This window comes from Crocuta crocuta, unplaced genomic scaffold (genome assembly GCF_008692635.1).
Source record: "Crocuta crocuta isolate KB4526 unplaced genomic scaffold, BGI_CrCroc_1.0 scaffold89, whole genome shotgun sequence".
Lineage (NCBI taxonomy): Eukaryota > Metazoa > Chordata > Mammalia > Carnivora > Hyaenidae > Crocuta > Crocuta crocuta.
The window spans coordinates 4,014,203-4,037,438 of NW_027551559.1; the positions used below are offsets into that span (position 1 = coordinate 4,014,203).

The 23,236-nt window shown below is 43.2% G+C and overlaps 1 pseudogene; it reads right to left on the bottom strand.

Annotated features, from left to right (window-relative positions):
* Nucleotides 1-58: 58 nt before the first annotated feature.
* Nucleotides 59-23,236, bottom strand: LOC144219441 (large ribosomal subunit protein uL18 pseudogene; annotated as a pseudogene).

The window sequence follows — 23,236 nt, forward strand, 5'->3', positions numbered from 1 at the left end:
AATAAGTTTATTATTGTTGTATCTGAAAAATCTTCATAGAGAATTGTAGTTTGGTTTATTAGCTCTTAGCAGCCCACCCTGGAGCTCTAAGGAAGCTTGCCTATTTCTGAATTACCTGATCTTTCTTCTGGGCAAGAGGTATTTGGGGATGATTCCACCTCTTATTTTTAACTTCTTTCTTAGGCTTCTTTTCATAGACTTCTCTCGTGTAGCAGTGTGAGCTTCTCATACATCTCCCTCACCATGTCTGGAGTTACGTTGCTCATTGTGTACTGGGAGAATCGTTTCTTGAATGCATCTTTGTTCTTCTTCCATGAGGCAATACACACAACCTGCAATGTTCTGACCATGATGTGCTTCCGATGTCCTCCTGCATTGAATTCCTTGCTTTCCAAATCATAACTGGGGAATCATTTGGTACCATGAGGGATGAACAAGCCTCCATCCGCAGCTCCAAAACTTTTTTTCCGTTGGCAGTTCTGGCAAGCCCTACATCCAAACAGCAGGTGAAGGCACCAGGCTGACCATCAGTGCTGTTCACTTCATATTCCTCTCTAGCCACCTCCACTTGGCCTTCACAGATCTGGTCTCTGCCAAGCCTACTAGGAAGCCTGCAGGCCAGCAACAGGTGGGTAGAGTACGCTGCAGCATAACTTGTCAGGCCAGCCTTCACACCATACTTTGGGACCTCATGAGCATGAACTACACAATCTCTCATGTCTCCTTCTACATGGGCATAAGCCACCTGACAAACGAAATCCGTGTTGGTTACATGAGCAATTATCCTGTATTTAGGTGTGTTGTACCTATTTGGATCCTGATTTACCAAGCATTTCCAAGCATGGTGATCGGTTTTGCCCTCCCCTCTCCTAAGTTTCACCTGATATCTCTTAAAGTGAGCCTAATTCTTGACAACTTTATTTTTTATTAAAAAATTTTTAATGTCTATTTATTTTAGAGAGAGGCAGAATGTGAGCAGGGGAAGGGCAGAGTGAGAGGGAGGGAGACACAGAATCCGAGGTGGGCTCCAGGCTCTGAGCTGTCAGCACAGAGCCTGAACCGGAGCTTGAGCCATGAAACACAAGATCATGACCTGAGCCAAAGTTGGATACTTAACTGACTGAGCCACCTAGGTGCCCCTATTCTTGACAGCTTTAACAGGCCCCATCCTGTGGCACAGAGAGTGGTGTGCACACCTTGCCACTTAAGTTTGGCTACTTAATGCATAGGGTCAACCAGGGAGAAGCAATTCCTTGTTGAAGTGTTTTCTGGTTCAGTTCATCTCCCCGTGGTACAACCTTGAACATGACCTCCTGGCTTTGGCGGGTTCCTCCTGGTGACTCCATGGAGGTGGTGGTAGCTGTTAGCTTGAATGGCTTGTCCAGAGCTGAGGACACTGGGGCTATATCTTTCCCCCGTGAAGTTTACAGGCACAGGCACAGACCAAACGGACTTAAGCCAGTTTGGTTATGCATATCTCTTGGGTTCTTCTTGGTTGATTTGGGTAGTAGCTAAAGAAGTTTGAGGCAGGTGAGAGTCTTGACTTTTTGCTCCTTGTATTTTCTAATAGCAAAACCAAGCCTCGAACCAGCTTCAGCCATACACAAGACATTTATTGAAATACCCTTAATTTGCCAGCAGGTCCCAAAGTGTTCATTAGCCTGTTCTGCGAGCTTAATGAAGTCTCATCTCCTGCCCCTTCGGTGTTCTGACTCTCTGCTGGGCAGAAGGAGCCTTGAGGCAAATGCCATGGTTGTAGAGGCAAACGCTGTCATGTTGCTGGCTTCAGACAAACAAAATCCTCCAAATCCAAGGCCCAACCATGGGGAGTGGTTTAGGGCTGTTGTCACACATCATCCCCAAGACAAAGGGTTCAGGCATCGGTGAATTTTTGCACCCTCTTCCTGAAGAGGTGGGGCTGTTTTAAAAAATATTCTAGCCAATCCATGTGTCTTCAGTACCTTTAATGCCACTATTGGGAGCTCATGCCTAGCAGCCATCGTGATAATTAGTAGGTCAGTAATGGCACGTACAGGGACCATTTTTGGTATTCCATAGCCTTATTTGATGACACCAGAAGTTTCTGCAGTCACCACCCTGGTGTCTGGGCTTCCTGCACAGCACACCAGCAGTCTACCCTGAGCTCTGCTCTTTTGACAAGGGTGCTGACAGCTCACTTCGCATCATGTGGTAGATCTGTAGTGTTTAAAGGTGAACTTCTGACACAGAGATGGACAACAGATGACATCAGGTGAGGGAGCCTGTGCCATTACAAGTGACAGTAATAGAACAGCCGCTGGTATGGGTTGTACTTCACTGTCCCTTTTACCTTACGTTCGTGATCTCATGTAACCCTCATGATAACCCATTGGAGTTGTCTGTCTTAGTAACCATCTTTCAGATAAGGGAGCTGAGGCTCTGTGAAGTTGTAAACTTTCTGAAAGTCAATAGCTAGTGAGTGCAGAGACATTGACCCCAGTGTCTGGTCTCAGAACATCTCTGCTACCCACTGGATCAGACCCAAGGCAAATGGCAGTCCAGCCAGAGAAGGCTGTGGCCACCATGGCAGACCTCAGGAGCTGGCTGGGAGTGTCATTGCTCTGGTGATGGCTGGACCTCATTACACACTTTTGGCCCCAGTGATAAGAAGTTGGTGCAGAATGTCTTGACATAGGAGCCTCAGTTTCCCAGGTATCTAGAGAGGGCCTGTCCAGGAGGGTAGATAAGTGTTGGATTTAGGTCATCTCACAACCACCCAAAACTGTGGTCTAAGCCTGTCCTCTAGCTGTGCCCTCCCCTCCACCCCCCAATGAGTCCTATCCCACACTGGTCATCCAGGACCTGTGAATGGGGTGCTACCCTGATCACTGGGAGTCTCCTTCAGGGCTCCCTTCCCTGCCTCGACTGTGGGATGTGGTCTTGGCATGTCCTCTGGGGGCTCTCATCCTCTCATCCAGGGTCACTCTCCGTGGATCCTGAAGAAGTCTTCATTTTTTATGAGCCTTACCTTTCTACTCTCTACCAATGAGGTTTACAGATGACTTGAAAATTTTCATTTATCTCATCATTTATGAGACCAATATGAGTACTGGTGGAGTGATGGTATTGGTTTTGGGGCAGGGTGTCATAGTGGCTGAGCTCTTGGGCTCTGGGGCCAGGAAGTCTGGCTTGGCTACTCCGTTGCTGTGTTGAGCAACTTATTTGACTTACCTGTGCTTCAGTTCCTTGATCCCAGAAGGGGGATTAGATGGTACTTGCCTCACAGGGTTGTTAGAAGGTTAAGTGAGTTAACCTATGTGAGTATTTGCTCCCCAGCCAACTCAGTTGAATGGACTTATGGTGAGATTGAAGTAATAATCTTATCTGGAATTCTTTTTGTTGACTATGTGATTTGCTGCAGAGGGTTTTGGGAAGGTGGATAGAGGGGAAGAATGCACTGGAAGTGGTAGCAAGAGACACCTTGTCAGGAAGCACCAAGTGCAGCTGTGAATTTTCAAGCCATTGGTGAGTGGCTTGGTTCTTACCATCTTTATCTGAGTTTTACTTTGCTAAGTACTGTCCATCAAGTTTTGAATATCTCAGTTATTTGAGGTCATTCATTCAAGGCAAAATGCTGAAAGTAAAAGCAAAATCAAGGAGAACCCTGGGGCTTTGAAGGCTTTTCTTAACTTGTGGCCATTTTCCGCCTTTAAAAGCACTGACTTGACTTTTACAAGAGCCTGTAGAATAATCTAACAGAAAATGGAAACCAAGAGCACAGTCATTCCCTTAAATATTTTATATTGCATTCGGATGTGCATTTTTCAAAGATCATTTCCTTGACATTTTCTGGGGGTATATTTCTTGGGAAATAAAATAAATATGTTTGGTTGATGCTCATACCAATTTATTTAGAGCTATAAATAAGATAAAGATGCCTCCTGTCATTTGTACTAGGAAATATAAGGATCAGAAGAATATCTTAGGAGGACAGGGCAAAAGATTAATAATGCTGTTCAGATGTGCTGAGGTTGGCTGATGCTTTAAGCTGTTTTAGTGGATCCTCATGTGAATTATGCCTGAAGATGGTGATGGAGATCCTATGGCTCAAGAGGAGGCCAGAGACACAATGCCCCAGGCCATACTCTTCATTAGGGGCCGCTGAGGGACAGAATCCAGATTTCCTAGTTTTTCAATCTACGCATGTCCAGTAGATTCGTTGGGGGCACCCAGACCATTCTGAGTGCTTCCCTGAGGCTGGAAATGACCCTTCACAGGTAAAAAATTGAGTCATTCTAGTTGGAGCCTGTTCTGTACCTGCCGTGCTCCCAGGAAGGAATAGAAGAACAAACTGGCCGCACTCTCCCAGCAAGGAATCTCTTCATGCGATGAGCTGGTTGACTCATTGCATCGCTGCAGTGGGAGTTTGATGGAAATGGTTCCCCTGGGGTGGACAGTGGGCAAGAATGGAATATGCAAGACCTGTAGGACCAAGTGTGCAACTTTAGGGCAAGAAGGGCAGATGTTGGAAGGCACTGGAGATTCAGAGAAGAGACACTCAAGTCTGGTCAGACAGGGAGGGCTGTGAGGAGGCAATCGGGCCAGAGCAGGGGTACAAAGGAAGGGGAGATATCACCTGGGTATGGGGAAGGCTCAGTATTGGGTAGGATGAAGAAAAGCACTTTAAGAGACAACAGAGGGATGAGTGGCTCTGCCTGACCCTGGGGAGGAGCTGGTTGTGGGCAGGGAGGTAGGAGGAGGTTGCATTCAGGCTGTAGTCCCCACTCCTAGGAGTTCCGGTTTGAAGGTAATAAGAAGCAGTAGCTAACTTTTAAAAGAAATCCAATCAGTGGGGTGCCAGGCTGGCTCAGTGGGTTAAGCATCTGACTTCAGCTCAGGTCATGATCTCACAGTTTGTGGGTTTGAGCCCTGTGTTGGGATCTGTGCTGACAACTCAGAACCTAGAGTCTGGTTTGGATTCTGTGTCTCTCTCTGCCCCTCTCCAGCTCAAGTTCTGTCTCTCAAAAATAAATAAATGTTCAAAAAATTAAAACAAATGAAATTAGATATGAAATACCATCTTCTAAAGAACTCTTCTATAAATCCTTTTATTTATGTATATATTTATTTTCTTTCATAGTTTATTGTCAAGTTGGTTTCCATATAACACCCAGTGCTCATTCCCACAAGTGCCCTCCTTCATGCCCATCATCCCCCTTCCCCTCTCCCCAACCCCCATCAGCCCTCAGTTTGTTCTCAGCATTCAAGAGTCTCTCATGGTTTGCCTCCCTCCTTCTCCCCCACTATTTTTCCCCTTCTCCTCCCCCATGGTCCTCTGTTATTATAAATCCTTTTAAAAACCAAAGAATATCCTTTATTATTAATGCAGTGAAATAATGACTTTCAAATTCAATGATCTTATGAGTTCAGATTTTGTACCTTGTTTTCCTGGATTAGGTGAAGTACAACTCTATTTGTCTTATCCCATCACCAAAATAATGCCATCCTGAAAGAGAAGTAAAGTATGGAGAGAAAAAGAGAAAATAAATATTTAGTAGATGAAAGAACACCACTGTCCAGTTCTTACTTCCAGTTTTGTCTCAGAACTGAAAGCAAGCTTTTTATTTATTTCTTCTTTTCATTTTTGTGTCAGTATGCATAGTGTCCAAGTCACTTCAGAAACCTGGGACATTTTTTATTTGGGGTCACTGATAAGAAGAAAGATGTAATGGTGGCAGCTTAGGGCTCCTGGTTAGACTCAAGGAATGGCTGTCAAGTGGCTTGTCCTGTCCCCTTCTCTTTCTTGCCCAAAAGACTCCTCATTTTAACATCAAAGCTCAGAGTCTACTTCAGAATCCTTAACCTGGTATTCTTGGGCATTCTCAACTGAATTTGCGATCAGAACCAAGCTGCCTCCTGGCTTTGAGTGTAAGAGTGGTTCTCACGCCTTAGGTCCTGGAAGACTTGTGCTGCCACAGGAACTGGGCCCCACCCCTTCCGATTTAATAGGTCTGAGAATTTGCTGCTGCTGCTGGGTGGGGAGAACACTTTCAGAACCACCATCTTGGATTTTAGAGCAACCATTAGTAGGTGGCCACTCAATTTTTCATTTTAATAGGGATCTATTGGGTGAAAAGAGCAGCTGTTTAGAATTTCCTTCCAGTTTCTCCTGCTTCCTTGTTCTCTGTAGTCCTTCTTTTGATTCCTTAATTAGAATGCTTTACAAACCAATGACCTTAAGCAAGAAAATGTCATCGTCCAGAACCACTTGCTTTTTGACATTCCAGTGACCACAGGCACCTTAGCTGCAATATAAGTTAATGTTTTAGAATATGAAATGAGCAGTTTCTGAATATAAGTAGAGCTGATGGGTTGACAGAGTAGACCAAAGAAGAACGTGCTGGAAATTTATGAAAAGTCTCAATTTTCACTCCAGATCAAGGGTTTGTGCCACTGGAGATGTGGCTGTAACTGGGAGGTGAGATAGCGTTTGCAGGAATGACTGTATCAGTGGCCTCCTGCTGTGATAACAAAGCACCACAAAACTGTGTGGCTTCAGCAGAAGAAATGCATTGCCCTCATGGATCAGGAAGCCAGAGGTGGAGGTCAAGGGATCAGCACAGCTGGCTCTGGCGAGGCTGTCGGGGAGCATCGCCCTCCCTCCGCTTCTGGTGGTCTGCCCGCCTGGTGTGAGCATCACCCCCCCCCCCGCCTTCTTCCTTTCCCCGTTTTATCAAAATATAATTAACAAATAAAATCATAAGATACCTCAAGTCTACAGTGGGATGACTGGATACACATACACATTGTGGAAGAATCCCCCATCCAGTTAGTTAGCACAGCATCACCTCACATATTTATCTTCTGTGCGAGAACATTTACGTTCTGTCCCGGCAGACTGCACAGTGCAGTGTTATCACAGGAGGTGATCTGCATCTTCTAGGGGAGGTTTGTGCCTCTTGACCAACATCTCCCTATTTCCCGGGCCTCCCAGCCCCTGACAGTCACTGTTGTGCTCTGTTGCTATGAGTTTTATATATATGTATATATATATGTGTATATATATATATGTGTATATATATATGTGTATATATATGTGTATATATGTGTATATATGTGTATATATGTGTATATATATGTGTATATATATATAAAATAGATAAAATATCTTTAGTTATATGTGTTAGTTTTATATATTAAAATATATAAATTTTTATATATAAAATATACATATATTTTAGATTCATTATAATATTATATATTATATATATTTTATATATGTATTTTTTAGATTTCACATATAAATGATTCCATGCCGTATTTGTCTTTCTCTGTCTCTTTATCTTCACATAAGTTTCTCCCTGTATGCTTGTCTGTGTCTAAATCTGCCCCATTTATTTATTTATTTATTTACTTACTTTTGAGACAGAGAGAGAGAGTGTGTGTGTGTGTGTGTGCATCCACATGAGTGGGGGAGGGACAGAGAGAGAGGAAGACACAGAATCCAAAACAGGTTCCAGGCTCCAATCTGTCAGCACAGAGCCGCATGCAGGGCTTGAACCCACAAACTGTGAGGTCATGACCCGAGCCAAAGTCAGACGTTTATCCGACTGAGCCATCTAGGCACCCCCAAATTTTCCCATTTTATGAGGACACCAGTCGTATTGGATTGAGGTTCACCCTAAATGGCTTCATCTTAATGATCCCCTTTCTAAATAAAGTCACATTCAGAGGCATTGGGGGCTAGGATTTCAACACATGAAGTTTTGAGGGGCTCAGTTCAACCCCTGACAGTGACTCTGAGCTAGTTACTGCTCAGGCTGCCTGCAGGAGGCCTGGCCACAGTAAGAAGCCTGCAGGGCCGGGGCCCTGGCACCCACCTCTCCTCCCCCTGGCTCTGGCGATTGGCCAAAGATGCCACCGAACGTGTCTGGAGACATGTTCATAACCATAAAATACCCTGCTACGTGGAAACCTACTTCCCTTTGTGTTCTAGCTTTGAACTCTGAATCGTTGAACTTGGAGATTATACCACTGCAAACTAGAAGATCAATGACTAAGCTTGAAGAAGACACTGCTTTTGAAAAGGTAGGACCTTATTATAACTGATCCTGCAATTAAGGGGTCCTGTTAGCCCTCGACTCCAAGACAAAGGCTTGAATCTTCTGAGACAAGATATCTGCCAGATGTCCGCCAAGGACAGTGCGGGCCGTAATTACGTCAGTGGCTACAGCGGCCCAAGTGCAGCTCTGTGCGCGGCGGGCCTGCCAAGGCCAGTTACACAGCTTGTATTTGGATCTGAGGAGCTCTTGCTTCGCTTGATATGGGGAGCATTTCTCTCTATCTGTCAAGAGTATTACCTTGTTCATTAATGTGTCACTAAAATTTAAAATGCCACTCTTCTGCTTCCCAGGTAATTCTTGCCGACAGGTTTGAGGCATATTGTGAAAAGCACGTTTCTCAGCAGAACTAGAGGCACAGAACATTGGTGGAAAGTGTGCTTGGGTTTTAACGACCTGTGTTCCTTGGATACCTAATTTGCATGCGGTATGCCTGCTCCTCACAGCTGCCCCTTTGCGAGGCGTTTTGCTTAATTTCCACATCTGAGTGTCTATGTACTCATTCCTCCTGTGATGATTATTGGGAGGAAAATCATCTTGCTGTTGTTATCTGAGCCCCTTTGCTCTGTTGCCACAGCCCTTCACTCTTCTCCCATTTCTGGAGTGCTATCACCTCTGGGCGGTTGCTGGGTGAAGAAACCCCCCCATGGGGGCCTCAGGACACATGGCTTGAGCTTCAGTGAGAAGTGGGGGGCTGTCAACATCCGGCTCTGGCTTTTCGTTTTCCCCCTTGTAGGAATGTTAGTTTCATGTTTCTTAAGAGACTCTTTCAAAGAAATTTGGAAGATAGAATAAGGACGTCTTCTATGTCCTATTTCTTTTTTTTCTTTTTCAATGTTTATTCATTTATTTATGAGAGAGAGAGAGAAAGAGTGTAAGCAAGGGTGGGGCAGAGAGAGGGAGTGAGAGAGAATCCCAAGCAGGGCCCAACATGGGGCTTGAACCCATGAACAGAGAGATCATAACCTGAGCCGAAATCAAGAGTTGCTGCTTAACCAACTGAGCCACCCAGGTGCCCCATGGACTCTGGTTTTAAGAGGAGTCACTCCCTTGTGCTGCTTTAAGTGCTGAGGGTTTTCTGGGAGGACACACATCCACAGGAGCCTAGGAAAGGCCACCCGTCACCCTGACGGTAAGCACGCCGGTCCTTCCGGTTTCTTGTACTCATTGGGCCCTTCTCTCTGCTTTTTGGGGGGCTATTCATGATTCAACCTTAGAAATTTCACATCACAAGTTCCTGTGCCTCCCCCAGGCCCAGGAAATCCTGGCAAACATCACATTCTATAGTCTGTACTGTGAAAACAGCCGGTGGTACTTTTTCCATCTCTAGATTGCATCTCACTGCCCTTATTTTGAACTACACCCCTTCCCTGCGTCCCCTGCTGCTGAGATGCTGTTTCAGGTCACTTGTCAGCCTGCTGATTGGATGTCCTTGGGCCAGGTGGTCCCTGGCTTGATTGAGTTATGCCCAGTGGAGGAAGTTGGGAAAGTACTTTCAAGGTAATTTCTTCCCTAGCTTCCTTCTCCGAAGGGAATATAGATCCAGAGACTTCTGCTAGAATATGCAGTTCAGAAGGAGAGGAGGCTGGGTCATCCTGAAGAACGTGGGCTCTGGGAAGGGGAAGAAAAATAAAGATGCATTTCAGGTTTGGAAAAGAAGCAATTAAGATTTAGGCTCCGTGCTTGATGAGAGCTGGAATCTGGCAAAGGAGGTGAAGTTGATGTCCTGCACCCTCCGTCTCTGTTCTCTGTAAGATAATCGAGGAAATGACTCCAGACTCTTACATGGCAAACGTGGATAGAAGAATTATAAAGATTCTTTTGGAACTGCATAGGAGGGCACATGGACATGTTTGTGAGGCTTTAGACCTTTATTTTATTTTATATTAAAATTTTTTTTTAACATTTATTTATTTTTGAGAGCAAGGGGGGGGTGGGTTGGGGCAGAGAGAGAGGAAGACACAGATCCGAAGCAGGCTCCAGGCTCTGAACTGTCAGCACAGAGCCTGACACGGGGCTCGAACTCACGAACTATGAGATCATGACCTGAGCCGAAGTCTGGTGCTTAACCAACTGAGCCATCCAGATGCCCCTAGACCTTTATTTTTTTTTTTAAGTTTACTTATTTTGAGATAGAGAGAGGGGATGGGAATAAGTGGGGGAGGGGCAGAGAGAGAGAATCCCAAGCAGGCTCCGCACTGTCAGTGCAGAGCCCGATGTGGGGTTCGAACTTATAAATTGTGAGATCACGACCTGAGCTGAAGTCACATGCTTAACTGATTGAGCTACTCAGGTGCTCCAGGCTTTTGGCCTTTAAATTAAGGGGTACTTGGAGCTTTACGGGGTGGAACTTAGCGTTGAGGGACATTTCTCCATTCTTGCAAGTGATTACAGACCTTAGATTTGTGTTTGTCGGCTCCCTCTAGAACCCTTGTTTATGGGGAATGACTCCTACATGCATGTTGGGTTTGTTCTTTCAACTGTTCCTACCGGGCAGAGCCTGGCCCCGGTTCGGGAGGTCTGCTACCTTGTCAGACTTCTGTTCTAGCTCATTCTCGGCACCTCGGCACAGTTGACATCCTCAACAGAATAGCGACACCTCTGTTTTCCTGACGACTCATTTGTATTTAAATCACTTTCCTGAAACTTCCCTTGGCATAAGCCTCTCTTCTGTCCCTGGAACACACAATTTAAATTTAAATCCTAATGTTCTTAGCCGGTCCTCCTCCGGAAACGCACGCAAGGATAATTGGTTGAGGGCTATCTTCTCATTACTTTTGGTAAATGAAGAGAATACCTTAAAAGCACCCATAGGTGGGCACAGAAATTCTCAGACGGAGTTAATAAGCTGTTCTCATCACATGTGCTCTCTCCCCCTGTTTGAATTGTGCTGTCCGTGGCGCCGGTGCTGGCAGCAGAAAGAAATATGATGTTCAGCTAATGGCTTGAGAAGGGGAGGGAAGGACTCCAGGTCACCTGTGGCATATCCTATTCTGAGCGGAGCCAAAGGAGATTAATACTGTCACTTGCTTGATTAGCAGCGCTCCTTGCCAGGCTCTCGACTTCGAAACGTATTAATTCCACAAGAACAGCTCCAATCGGACTTGTCTTGTCCACATTTGCAACTAACCTTGTAAAATCCCTCTGCAGGAGGCTGACTGGAGGCAGAGGCTGAGACACAGGCAAAGCCCTGCTTGGTTTTTGTTGGCTTGTATGGCAAGGGCTTTCAAAATAATGCTAAATTGCTTAAGCTTGAGCCTGCAAAGTAATTGGTGTGTTTTGTATCTCCAGTTAAAGCTCTTTTTAGCAAAGAGTTGTAGCGCAGGCGTCCTTAAATCTATTCAGCTGTGTACATGCATTTATTCATGCGAGTGTCAGGAAATTTCTTGTTAAGATAACCTTCCTAAGTACATCATTGTGATGTGAATTGATAATGTGTTCCAGAGTCGGAAGGTGTCTGGACTTGGGTTTTGAAGGCTCCGTGCATGGTCTCACTTGGCTGGGAATTATCCAGGGCGAGCTGTTCTGGAGGTGACAGTGTGGCTTTCACCACTTATGGTGAAAGGATTTTCCATCTGCAGATGGGCCGAAAGTTCTGCGTGTCAAGGCTCTTCTAGTTGCGCAGATCCACCGCTCTGCTTGGGGGAGGTAGGGAGCCTGAAAGGTCCCTGAGCTTTGGAGCTGACAGGCCTGAGTCCCTGCTCGGGCACCTCCCAGGAGCGGTGATCTTTTATGTACAAAAAGCCTCACAGGCAAATTGGAGTAAAGTATAAACATTGTCACTGAATAATAGAATATGAATTTTAAAAACCTTTTGATATATAATGCCAGATTTTCCTTTGACAGGTTATGCGGATTTTATACTCCAGCCACGCTTATTCTGAAATTCGTCAGATATTATCATTTAAATAATCCCACCCAGTGTACAAGAAAATTGGTGTGTTATTGTTCTAATGTGTGTTTCTTTGATGACTTGTGAGGTTAAGTACATTTTTTCCATGTTTGTTGGCTTTTTGCTGTTTCTTTTTTGTATCGCCCATGAATGTATTTCCAAGTCTTCTTGTTCACTCTTTCCCCTCGATACAGTGAAATAATCATACAAATGATAAAGACACTGTACTTTTTTTGTAAGTTATGACAATATTGCCATAGTTCTTTTTTTTAAGTTTATGTAATTTGAGAGAGAGAGAGAGAGCGAGAGCACATGTGCACGTGTGCAAGCAGAGGAGGGGCAGAGAGAGAGGGAGAGAACCCCAAGCAGGCTCTGCACTGTTAGTACAGAGCCTGATGTGGAGCTCTAACCCACGAATTGCGAGATCATGACCTGAGCCAAAATCAAGAGTCGGGCGCTTAATGGACTGAGCCACCCAGGTGCCCCCATCATAGCTATTTTTTTTAAATGCTTGTTCCAGAATACGTTATATGTACCTGGTGTCCCTAACCCCACACTGTGCAAACCTTTCCTTCTGCACACAGATGTTCTTCTCAGATTTGATGGTTCTCTTTCTGTACCATAGGTAATTTCACAGAGGGTTCATTTCTCCTTTTTTCTTCGCATTTGGTCATCTTATCAAACTCTTCACTGGTTCTGATTAAAACCACCCTTTCCTGGCCTTTAGCAGGTTAGGATGGTCCAGGTAATAGCTCTCTTCTCTGGCCAAGATCTGGGCCCCCCATTTCCCAGGCAGCCCCCACTCAGGGTCAGACTCAGTGTCAGTGTCAGGGGGCAGATGGAGAGTGGTTTCATCAAGTCTCAGAGGAGGTCATGGGTGTTGGGACACATTTACTCCACCAGCCATTCAGTAAATACAGTTGAGAGGTTGCCATGCTCCAAGTCTTCTTCCAAGCACTGAGTGAGGTGGGTCAAATCCTCCATCTCCGTAAGTGCCACCACTTGGTGTCGGGGATGACACAGCAGATGTAGATGTCAGAGGGGGTACATGCTATGGAGAAGGCGGAGGATAGGTGTCAGCTGGGGAGGAGAGTCGCTGCCCTGGGTGGGGAGGTCGGGGAAAGCCTCCATCAGAGGACAGGACCTGAGGGAGATGAGGGAGATGCATCTCCCCTATGTGAATACTGGGGTGGGGGCAGGGAAGACTATTCCAGATAGAGGGAGCACAGCACGTGCTGAAATTCCAAGTGGGGAGTGTGCAGGGGACAGCCAAAGAAGACTAGGGGGTGAGCAATGAGAGCAGAAGACTGTGCGGTCAGAGTGGTGCCAGGGAACCAGACCGTGGGGGGTCTAACTGGCCACACACTGCTCTGTGTGGACGGGACATCGATGGAGGCTCAATGAAAGAGCCATGTGATTTCACTGGATTCTTAAAGGGAAGCTATGGATTACTGTGCCAGAAATAGGTTGTTGGGGAAAAGGGGGCGAGGGTGGAAGCAGGGAGGTCAGACAGGAGGCTGCTACCCTAATCCAGGCAGGGGGTGATGGAGGCTGGGAGCAAGAGGTAGCAGTACGTGTTGGGGACGTGGGCACACTGCCTTGTAGTGCTCTGAGGATTTGCTGCTGGACTGAATGCGTTGCCAGGATTATTTGATAGGGCCGCCGTAACGAAGGGCCACAAACCAAATTGCTTAAACAACATGTCTCACAGTTCCAGAGGCTAGAAGTCCAAGGTCAAAGTACCAGCAGGTTTGGTTCCTTCTGAGGGCTTTGAAGGAGAATCTGTTCCCTGCCTGGTTCCTAGCTTCTTGTGGTTTGTTATCAGTGTCTGGTGTTCCTTGGCCAAAGCATCACTCCGACCCCTGCCTTCTTCTTCACATGGCCTTCTCTCTGGGTCCAAATTTCCCCATTAATGAGGACACCAGTCATGTAGGATTAGGAGCTTGCCCTACGCCTCTGCTACTTCATCAAACTTAACATATCACATGCAACTACCCTGTTTCCAAATAAGATCATGTTTTGAGGGGTTCAGGGTCAGGACTTGAACATATGGTGAGACACAATTCAGTCTATAACAGGGTGTGAGGGAATGAGATGAGTCAAGTGTCAGTCTGAGACTTCTGGTTTGATCCCCGGCAAGAATGGAGTCGCACTTATTTGAGATGGAGAATCCGTGGGAGAAGATCTTGGGAGGAGGCTGAGGAACTGGGCTTCGGAAGTTGACTTTGAGGGACCCAGGAGACAGCTGTTCATTTGGGGCTCTCAGGTCAGGCCGCTCAGCGCCTGGCTTCAATATGGATCTTCTTAGGCCGGGGGTGTAGGACAGGTTCAGGCTGGGTCAGGTGGGCAGTGGCTTTCCCAGTGCCCCCCAGGAGCACAGTCATTCTCCGTGTCCCGCGAGGTGAAACGGGTTGGGAAGCACTGTCCTGAGCTGGCGCTGCTTCAGGTCTCATCCGTGAACTAAGGAGCTCAGGTAAGACCAGAAAGAGAAGAATTTTCGGAGTCTTAATTATCCAGCAATGGGCCACATGCACACAGCCACACCCGAAATCACTTTGGAATTCACCGCCCCCTTCCACTCCTTTTCTATAATCCTGTCACCACTTCTTTGGTGCGAGTCTTCCTTTTCTGCAGTATTCTACCATAAAGTCATTTAACAATTGCCCAGAATTCTGAGCTCTGTTTTCACTGGCAGATGAAGCTGTTCCAGGTAGAGAGACGAGATCTCGGAGTTCATGATTCCTCCTATAGTGCTGTACAAATCAATAAAAAACAGACCCCAAACCCCAACTGCGTCTAGAATGATGAGTCATGGCTCTAGTTACAACCTAAAGGATCTGCTGACCACAGGGTTCCTGGGAGCACTTTGGCATTCGAACGGCATTTTGGAATTTTCCCATCAATGTTAATTAGATTCACACTCCTCTTTTCTAAGCTCCAGAATATCTTCCAAATAACAGCAGAGAGAACTGCATATCGCATCAAACATAAAATTACCACATAGCTGCTCCATAGCCTTTATTGGTAAGTCTGACCATAGTCTGGCTTTTGAATTACCTCTTTTTAGTGTGGATTGCACGCTACCTTGACACGCGGTGTCCGTTTCCCCAACCTGTGTTTTCTGGTGCTCGTACATAGAGCTCAATCTTGAGGATATAAAATTTGAGAGAAGACCTAAATTTAGTGAATATCTCTGCTAATAACAAAGACCTAACTCACAAGGGTGTTTTTAAAATCCAGCTGTCCTGAGTACTTTATCTTGCTGGACCGTGGGAAGGAACATTTTGGCTTGGAAAAGCACGAGGGCTGAATCAGAAAACACTGTGAATTGCTTAGGAACAAATGATTTCCCACATTCCAAAGAAGAAAAGATCACATTAAATTTAAATTAACCCCTTATGCACAGATTCAAACATTTTTCTCCTTGGACACTTGGCGGTCATTCACTGATACTCATGTGTTAGAATCCTAAAGAGGATTCTATATGGGCAGCTCATCTGGTCAGGCATAGTCTTTTGCTATAACCAAATTGGCTGTAGTCTGAACTTGATGGTTATACAAAACATATTTTTCTGACCTCTGTTACTGATTTCTAACAATTGCAGAGTGGTCTGTACAATCCACCTCCTTTAAAATGTGTTCAAGCTTGCACAAGCTTTACAGCCCAATATGTTGTTGATTTTTATAAATCTTTCATGTATGCTTGAGAAGAATTTGTGTTTTCTATTTTCTGGATGCAGTATTCTTTATGGGTATGCTCAGTAAATCTTACTGAGTACAGTGTTCAAGTCTGTTATATCCTTAATTATATTATAGCCCTTATTAGGCAAATAGCCCTATTTGGCTTAACTGCTGAAAAGAGTATGTGAAAATTTTCCATGTGATTGTTGATTTGAATTTTTCTCTCATAGTTCTGTCATTTGGGCTTTGCCTATTTTTCTCAGTTGTGTACAAATTGCAAATTATTGTATCTTCCTGGTAAATTAAACTGTTATTTGAACTCCACATTTAGAAATGATTTTTACCTTAAAGTTTATGTCTATAATAATATAATTTCATGTGTGTGAGAGTGTGTGTATCTGTATCTACCCATCTATCTATGAATCATTCTATCTATCTAATCTATTATCTTCTTAATTTATAAAATACCTAACAGAGCGAGACTAGCTTTCTTTTGTTACTATTTTCCTAACCTGTCTTCTCCTATTTTTTCTCCTATTGTTTTCTTTGAACCTTCCTGTATCTTTTCATTATATATGTGCTTTTGTAAACTATATGAACTTTGAATGAAGTTAAGGGGGTGCCTGGGTGGCTTAACCGACTGAGCCACCCAGGCGCCCCCTTAATTAACTTTTTATTGAATATCTATTGGAGAAATATCAACCTTGAATTGGCTGGATCAAGGTAAAAAAAGATCCTTCATTCTAGAGAGATAAGGATGCCCCTAGAGACCATGTGTGATCCCCGAGTGACCATCTTCTAGCTGCAAAACTCAACTAGTTTGTGTAGCTGGGACAAAGAGAGTGAGCAGAAATTCTCAGAATGAGACAGTCTGGACAGGAGTGAGAATCTTAATTTCATGTCTTTGTAACCCAGAGTGTTTCTATACACTGTGCTATTTTGCAGGCATGGTACTGAATCCATTTTCTTAAAATACAACTGAAGGCAACCTAGAAATGTCTGTGCGTCTGAATTTGTTGACTTTGCATCTTGGTTCAACAAACCTAAGTCTTCCTGGGGGATGGGCTATAACTCAGGCCCTTTTTTTCCAGCTTCTCTTGATTGTATGACTTGGTAAAGGAAATAAGACTGCTACAAGGATAAGATAATTTATGTTTTGGGAACTCTGGTTATGAGAGACACATTCTTGAAATTACACTGTTCCTGCTTTTAAATATTAATTCCGTTTCCTGAAAGAATGAACTAAAGAATTCAAGCAATTCTAAAGCACATGGAGGGGAAACTAAGTTCTCCAGAACAGAAAATTGCTACAAGGGGAAATATGCAATTTGACATCATGCATACATTATATTGTTACAAATGCATCGGACTGTTTAGCATCGGACTGTAGGATGTGTTTTGACAGAGGGTAGTAGTTTTGAAGACGTGACAAGTGATTAATGTCCTACTTAGTGGGACAGTTTCTAAGAAATGAATTAGATTTCTTGGATGTGGAAGTGGTTGAAGGTGTATATTAGCTATTTCAGTTCGTCAGGGTGGCATTTATCCCATTCAAGCCACGATGGGATAAGATTCATTTTAATGAATTTAGAGAATTAAAATTCCAAGATGAATTTAATTGATTGGAGTGGTTTCAAGAACCACCAAATTATTAGGAATATATGATTGAAACAGATTAGGGCAGCTGCCTGACAGTAATCTTTTAGTGTCATCTGTAAGTCACCCCTCCTTTTTAAAAAGTTTTTATTTAAATTCCAGTTAATATGTAGAGTGTAATAATAGTTTCAGGTGTACAATATAGTGATTCAATGCTTCCGTACATCGCCTAGTGCTCATCACAAGTGCCTTCCTCCACCGCTATCACCTATTTCACCAATTCATTCACCCCCCTCATCTCTGGTAACCACCAGTTTGTTCTTCATAATTAAGAGTCTCTTTCTTGGTTTCTCTCTCTCTCTTTTCCCTTTGCTCTTTTGTTTCTTAAATTCCACATATGAGTGAAGTCATATGGAATTTTCTTTCTCTGAATGACTTATTTTGCTTAGCATTATACTCTGTAGCTCCATCCTTGGTGTTGCAAATGGCAGGATTTCATTCTTTTTTATGGCTGAGTAATATTCCAGCACACGCACACACACACACCCACACACACACACAAACAAACACATTTTTGTCTTTATCCATTCATCAGTTGATAGACACTTGGGCTGTTTCCATTATTTGGCTATGGTAAACAATGCTGCTATAAACATTTTTGGTGGAGTCTTGGAGTCTTTCTTTTTTTTTAAGTTTATTTATTTATTTTGAGAGGAGAGTGAGTAGGGGAGGGGCAAAGAGAGGGGGAGAGAGAAAATTCCAAGCAAGTTCCATGCTTCAGCAAGACCTTGGAAACTGTGAGATCATGATCTGAGCCAAAATCAAGAGTCAGACGCTTAACCAACAGATCTACCCAGACACCCCTTGGGTTTTCTATATAGAGTATCGTGTCATCTGCAAATAGTGAAAGTTTTACTTCTTCATTACCAATTTGTATGCCTTTTATTTCTTTTTGTTGTCTGATTGCTGAGGCTAGTTCTTCTAATACTGTGTTGAATAAAAGTGGTAAGAATGGGCATCCCTGTCTTGTGCCTGATTATAGAGAAAAAGCTCTCAGTTTTCCCCCATTTAGGATGATATTAGCTGCAGGTTTTTCAGAATGGCCTTTATTGTGTTGAGATATGTACCCTCTAAACCTACTTTGTTGAGGGTTTTTATCATGAATGCATGTTGTGCTTTGTCAAATGCCTTTTCCACATTTATTGAAATGACATACAGTTCTTATCCTTTCTTTTTTATTATTATTATTTTTTACAAATAGTTTATTGTCAAATTGGTTTCCATATAACACCCAGTGCTCATCCCCACAAGTGCCCTCCTCCATGCCCATCTCCCCTCTCCCCCAACCACATCCATCAGTTCTCAGTTTGTTTCTCAGCATTCAAGAATCTCTCATGGTTTGCCTCTCTCCCTTTCCCCCACCATTTCCGCCCTTCTTCTCCCCCTTGTTCCTCCGTCAAGTTCCTCCTAATCCTCCTATACGTGCAAACATATATTTGTCCTTCTCTGCCTGACTTATTTCGCTCAGCATAACACCCTCAAGGTCCATCCATGTTGCTACACGTGGCCAGATTTCATTGTTTCTCATTGCCATGTAGTATTCCATGGTAGAGATAAACCACATCTTCTTGATCCATTCGTCCGTTGATGGACACTTAGGCTCTTTCCATGTTTTAGCTATTGTTGAGAGTGATGCTATGAACATTGGGGTACATGTGCTCCTATGCATCAGCATTTCTGTATCCCTTGGGTAAATTCCTAGCAGTGCTATTGCTGGGTCATAGGGGGGTTCTACTGCTATTTTCCTGAGGAACCTCCACACTGTTTTCCAGAGGGGCTGCACCGGTTTGTATTCCCACCAACAGTGTTGGAGGGTGCCCATTTCTCCACATCCTTGCCAGCATCTAGAGTTCTCTGATTTGCTCATTTTAGCCACTCTGACTGGCATGAGGTGGTATCTCAGTGTCATTTTGATTTGTATTTTCCTGATGAGGAGGGATGCTGAGCATCGTTTCATGGGTCTGTCGGCCATCTGTCTTATCCTTTCTTTTATTAATGTGGTGTATCACACTGATTGATTTGCAAATATTGAACCATACTTATAATTCAGGAATAAATCCCACTTGATTGCGGTGGGTGATTTTTTTTAATGTTTACTAGTATTTTGTTGAGAATTTTTACATATATGTTCATCAGAGATATTGGCCTGTGGTTCTCTTTTTCGGTGGAGCCTTTTTCTGGTTTTGGTATCACAGTAATGCTGGCCTCATAGAATGAACCTGGAAGTTTTCCTTCCTTTTCTATTTTCTGAAATGGTTTGAGAAGAATGGGTATTAACTCTTCTTTAAATGTTTGGTAGAATTCACTTGTGAAGCCGTCTGGTTCTGGAGTTTTATTTTTTGGGGATTTTTTTATTACTGATTCAGTTTCTTTGCTGTTTATTGGTCTGTTTAATTTTTCTATTCTTGTTTCAGTTTTGGTAATTATATGTTTCTAGGAATTTATCCATTTTTTACAGGTTGTCCAATTTGTTGACATATAGTTTTTTAATAATATTTTCTTATAATTGTATTTCTGTAGTGTTGGTTATTTCTCTTCTCTCATTTGTGAGTTTATTTACTTGGGTCCTTTCTCTTCTTTTTGATAAGTCTGGGTAGAGGCTTATCACTTTTGCTAATTGGTTTCATTGATCTGTTCTATTGTTTTTTTTTTTCTTTTTATATTTTAGTTTTTATATCATTTATTTCTGCTCTATATTTATTATTTTCTTCCTTCTTCTGGCTATAGGATTTATTTGTTGTTCTTTTTCAGCTCTTTTAGGTATAAGGTTAGGTTACTTATTTGAGATTTTTCTTGCTTCTTGAGGTAGGCCTGTATTGTTATATACTTCCCTCTTCAGAACACTTTTGCTGCATCCCAAAGGTTTTGGACTATTGTGTTTTCATTTGTTACTAAATAAATAAATATATATATATATATATATATATATAGATCTTCTTTGGTTTCCTGGTTGACCCATTCATTGTTTAGTAGGATATTCTTTAACCTCCCCTCCATGTATTTGTGGTCTTTGAAGATTTTTTTCCTGTGGTTGACTTCTAGTTTCATAGTATTGTTGTCAGAAAATAAGTCACTCCTTCTTGATGGAAGTCATTCTTTCCCCTCATCCCACCATGAGGTCTTTAGGGACCCCAGCTCTAACAGTGATTAATTAAAGGGCAGGCACTTGACTTGAAATGAAGTATCAGTCACTTACCTTGCTAGCCACAATAATTGGTCTTGGAGTGGCATTTAACTAGGGTTACACTTATTCTAGTTTGCTTGGATTCTTCTATTTCAAAGTGGAAAGACCTATATATCCTGGGAAACTCCTCAAGATTAGGAAAACTGGATAGTTGGTCATCCAACATATAACTAAGCTGGCTTAGTTGAACTAAGAGGGGACTTGGGCTAGACATGGAGCCTTCCTCTTTCTGGCCACAAAATTGTAAAGATGTAAGCCCAGAGTAGCTGGCAGCTCCATTTCCAACCTCAGGACTAAGCTCATAGTAAAGTCTACTTGCAGAGAATGAGATGGAGACAGAGTCTGGAACCATCTGAGTCCTTGGTTCCATCTCCCCCGCTTTGGCAAAGAAAATGTGCTTAATATGAGCCATTAGACCTCTTCCTTTGCCCAAACTTTTCTAATTGGGCTTCTGTCAATTGCAATCAAAGAATCCTAATGCAGTATGTTTGCCCCAGACAAGCTCAGGAGTTTCTAACTTTTAACCTTTTTAGTTATAATTTTCCCCAGTTATGTAAAACTTACCCCCCCAAAAAAAAGGTAGAAACATTTTTTAATGTTTTATTTAAACTCTCTCTGAGAGAGAGAGAGAGTGTGAGCAGAAAGGGTCAGAGAGAGGGAGACACAGAATCCGAAACAGGCTCCAGGCTCTGAGCTAGCTGTCAGCACAGAGCCCGACATGGGGCTCGAACCCACAAACCATGAGATCATGACCTAAGCCAAAGTCAGACGCTTGACTGACTGAGCCACCCAGGCGCCCCAGGTAGAAACATTTTAAATAGTAATTGGAATTTAGGTTGGAAAGGATCTTAGAGGCTTTGAAGGCTAATCTTGCGGGTAGGCAGAGTTTCTTTCTACAAAATGCCTGGAACAATTTGGTATACTTCACTTTTCTTCTCTTGTTCTCAAGCTGAGTTTCATTATAGCTTATAAAGCATCTTATGTCTGACATGAACCTAGTACCTGATACGGGGCTTGGTCCATAGAGGCATGGTGCACCTGATAACTGAGTTACTAGTGAATGGATGCATGTTTAACTGAACTTAACTAAGTTGTAATGATCCCTTAATTTTAATTTTATATTTGGAGTTTAGAAGAGAGTCTCAGAAAATTATAGAATTGTATTATTAAGGATAAGGGGATATAAACTTATATATCCATATATGGGATAGTTATATATCTATATTTATATCTATATCTATCTATCTATCTATCTATATATCATTATAACCATAGTTTGCATATTGTGCACCCATCATGCACATTGTGTTACAGAGATCAAATAAATCTTGGTCATTTATGTTTTACAGTTTCTCTTTTAGATGTTTGAGAATGTGGCTTTATTTTGACCTATGATCATGTAGAATGTAAAATAGTGATGCCCAAAATTTCTCTTTGGAAAAATAAATTTTTCTGTTGTAACTTGTGTTTTTATGCTTTGGAAAAGAACTGTCTGTTCACTTGATCCATAAAAATTGAAGAATAAAAATAAATTTTTATTGACTAAGTGCCTCCCCTGTGCAAAGAAGTTTGAGGAGTTAAGAGCCTTCAGTCACCTTACGATGTGTCTAGGAGATGGAAGTTGTAGCAGTTGGACCCTTGCAGCTGCAAGTAATAAAAAATACTACTCTAGCTGTAAACAAAAGTGAGAAGTTTTGGTGGACCAGGCTCCCGGGTTCTCACAGTGTTACCGTGTCCTAGGTGGTCTTCCCAGTTATGAGCTCTACTTCCTCTGGGTGAATTCTTAGAAAGGACTCGTCTCCATCCCACGGTGGTAAGATGTCTGCCACAGCAACTGAGTCACTCTTTATTTTTAGGTTCAGGTGGAGATGGGGAAGGGAAAAAGCATGTGTGTTTCCATGAGCAATCCCGGAAAATTTTCCTTTTGCCTCTTAGTTGTGATTTTCTGTGTGGATTTTTACTCTCTAAAATAATTCACTGTAGCTTGAAGATTGCAATATGCTGATTATTACCTTAGGCTTGGGTTACAGCCCCCATTTTGGAACCAGGATGAGAACCTCAGAAGGTGTGGGAAGGGTTTCCAACAGGATGAAGAAGTAGGCATGGTTGGTAGATGGGAAAACAATTAACAGACATTTTCTACAATTAATAGACATTTTCTGTTTAGGGTTTCTAGCTAAACAGCACTTTGAGGTGTGAAACCTTTTTCCTGTTGAGTATAAGTGGTGCTGAACTTTATCAATGTTAAAAAAAATAAAGCTTTGCCTGAATAGCTTGCTGATTCCTATACTGACACTATTTCCATGCATTGGGTTTTTTTTGTTTTGTTTTTGTTTTTGTTTTTGTTTTGCTTTTGTTTTTGTTTTAATCCACTTTAACCTGATGCAGGGGCTCCACTCGAAGCCCCTCTCAGCCTTGCTGCCTCTTGTTGCACAAGCTGGGCTCTCCCTGTCCTGGACCTACCAAGCTGGACTCTGGGAAGATGGATTCAGGGAATTATAAACAAGTGCCCAGGTGATTGTGAAGGGCAGGTAGAGCTGTGCCTGTCAGCTCCTTTTGTTTAGAGAGGCATTCCCCCTCTGCACCTGGCGTCACCCACCAGCTGTCCCCAACCAGCTCACACATCACTGTCTTGGTGACATCTTCTTTGCCCGTTTCAGGAAGACTGGTTGTCTTCTCTAGTGCCACCACATTTTGCTCCCCTTTGTGCTCCAGCACTTTCAT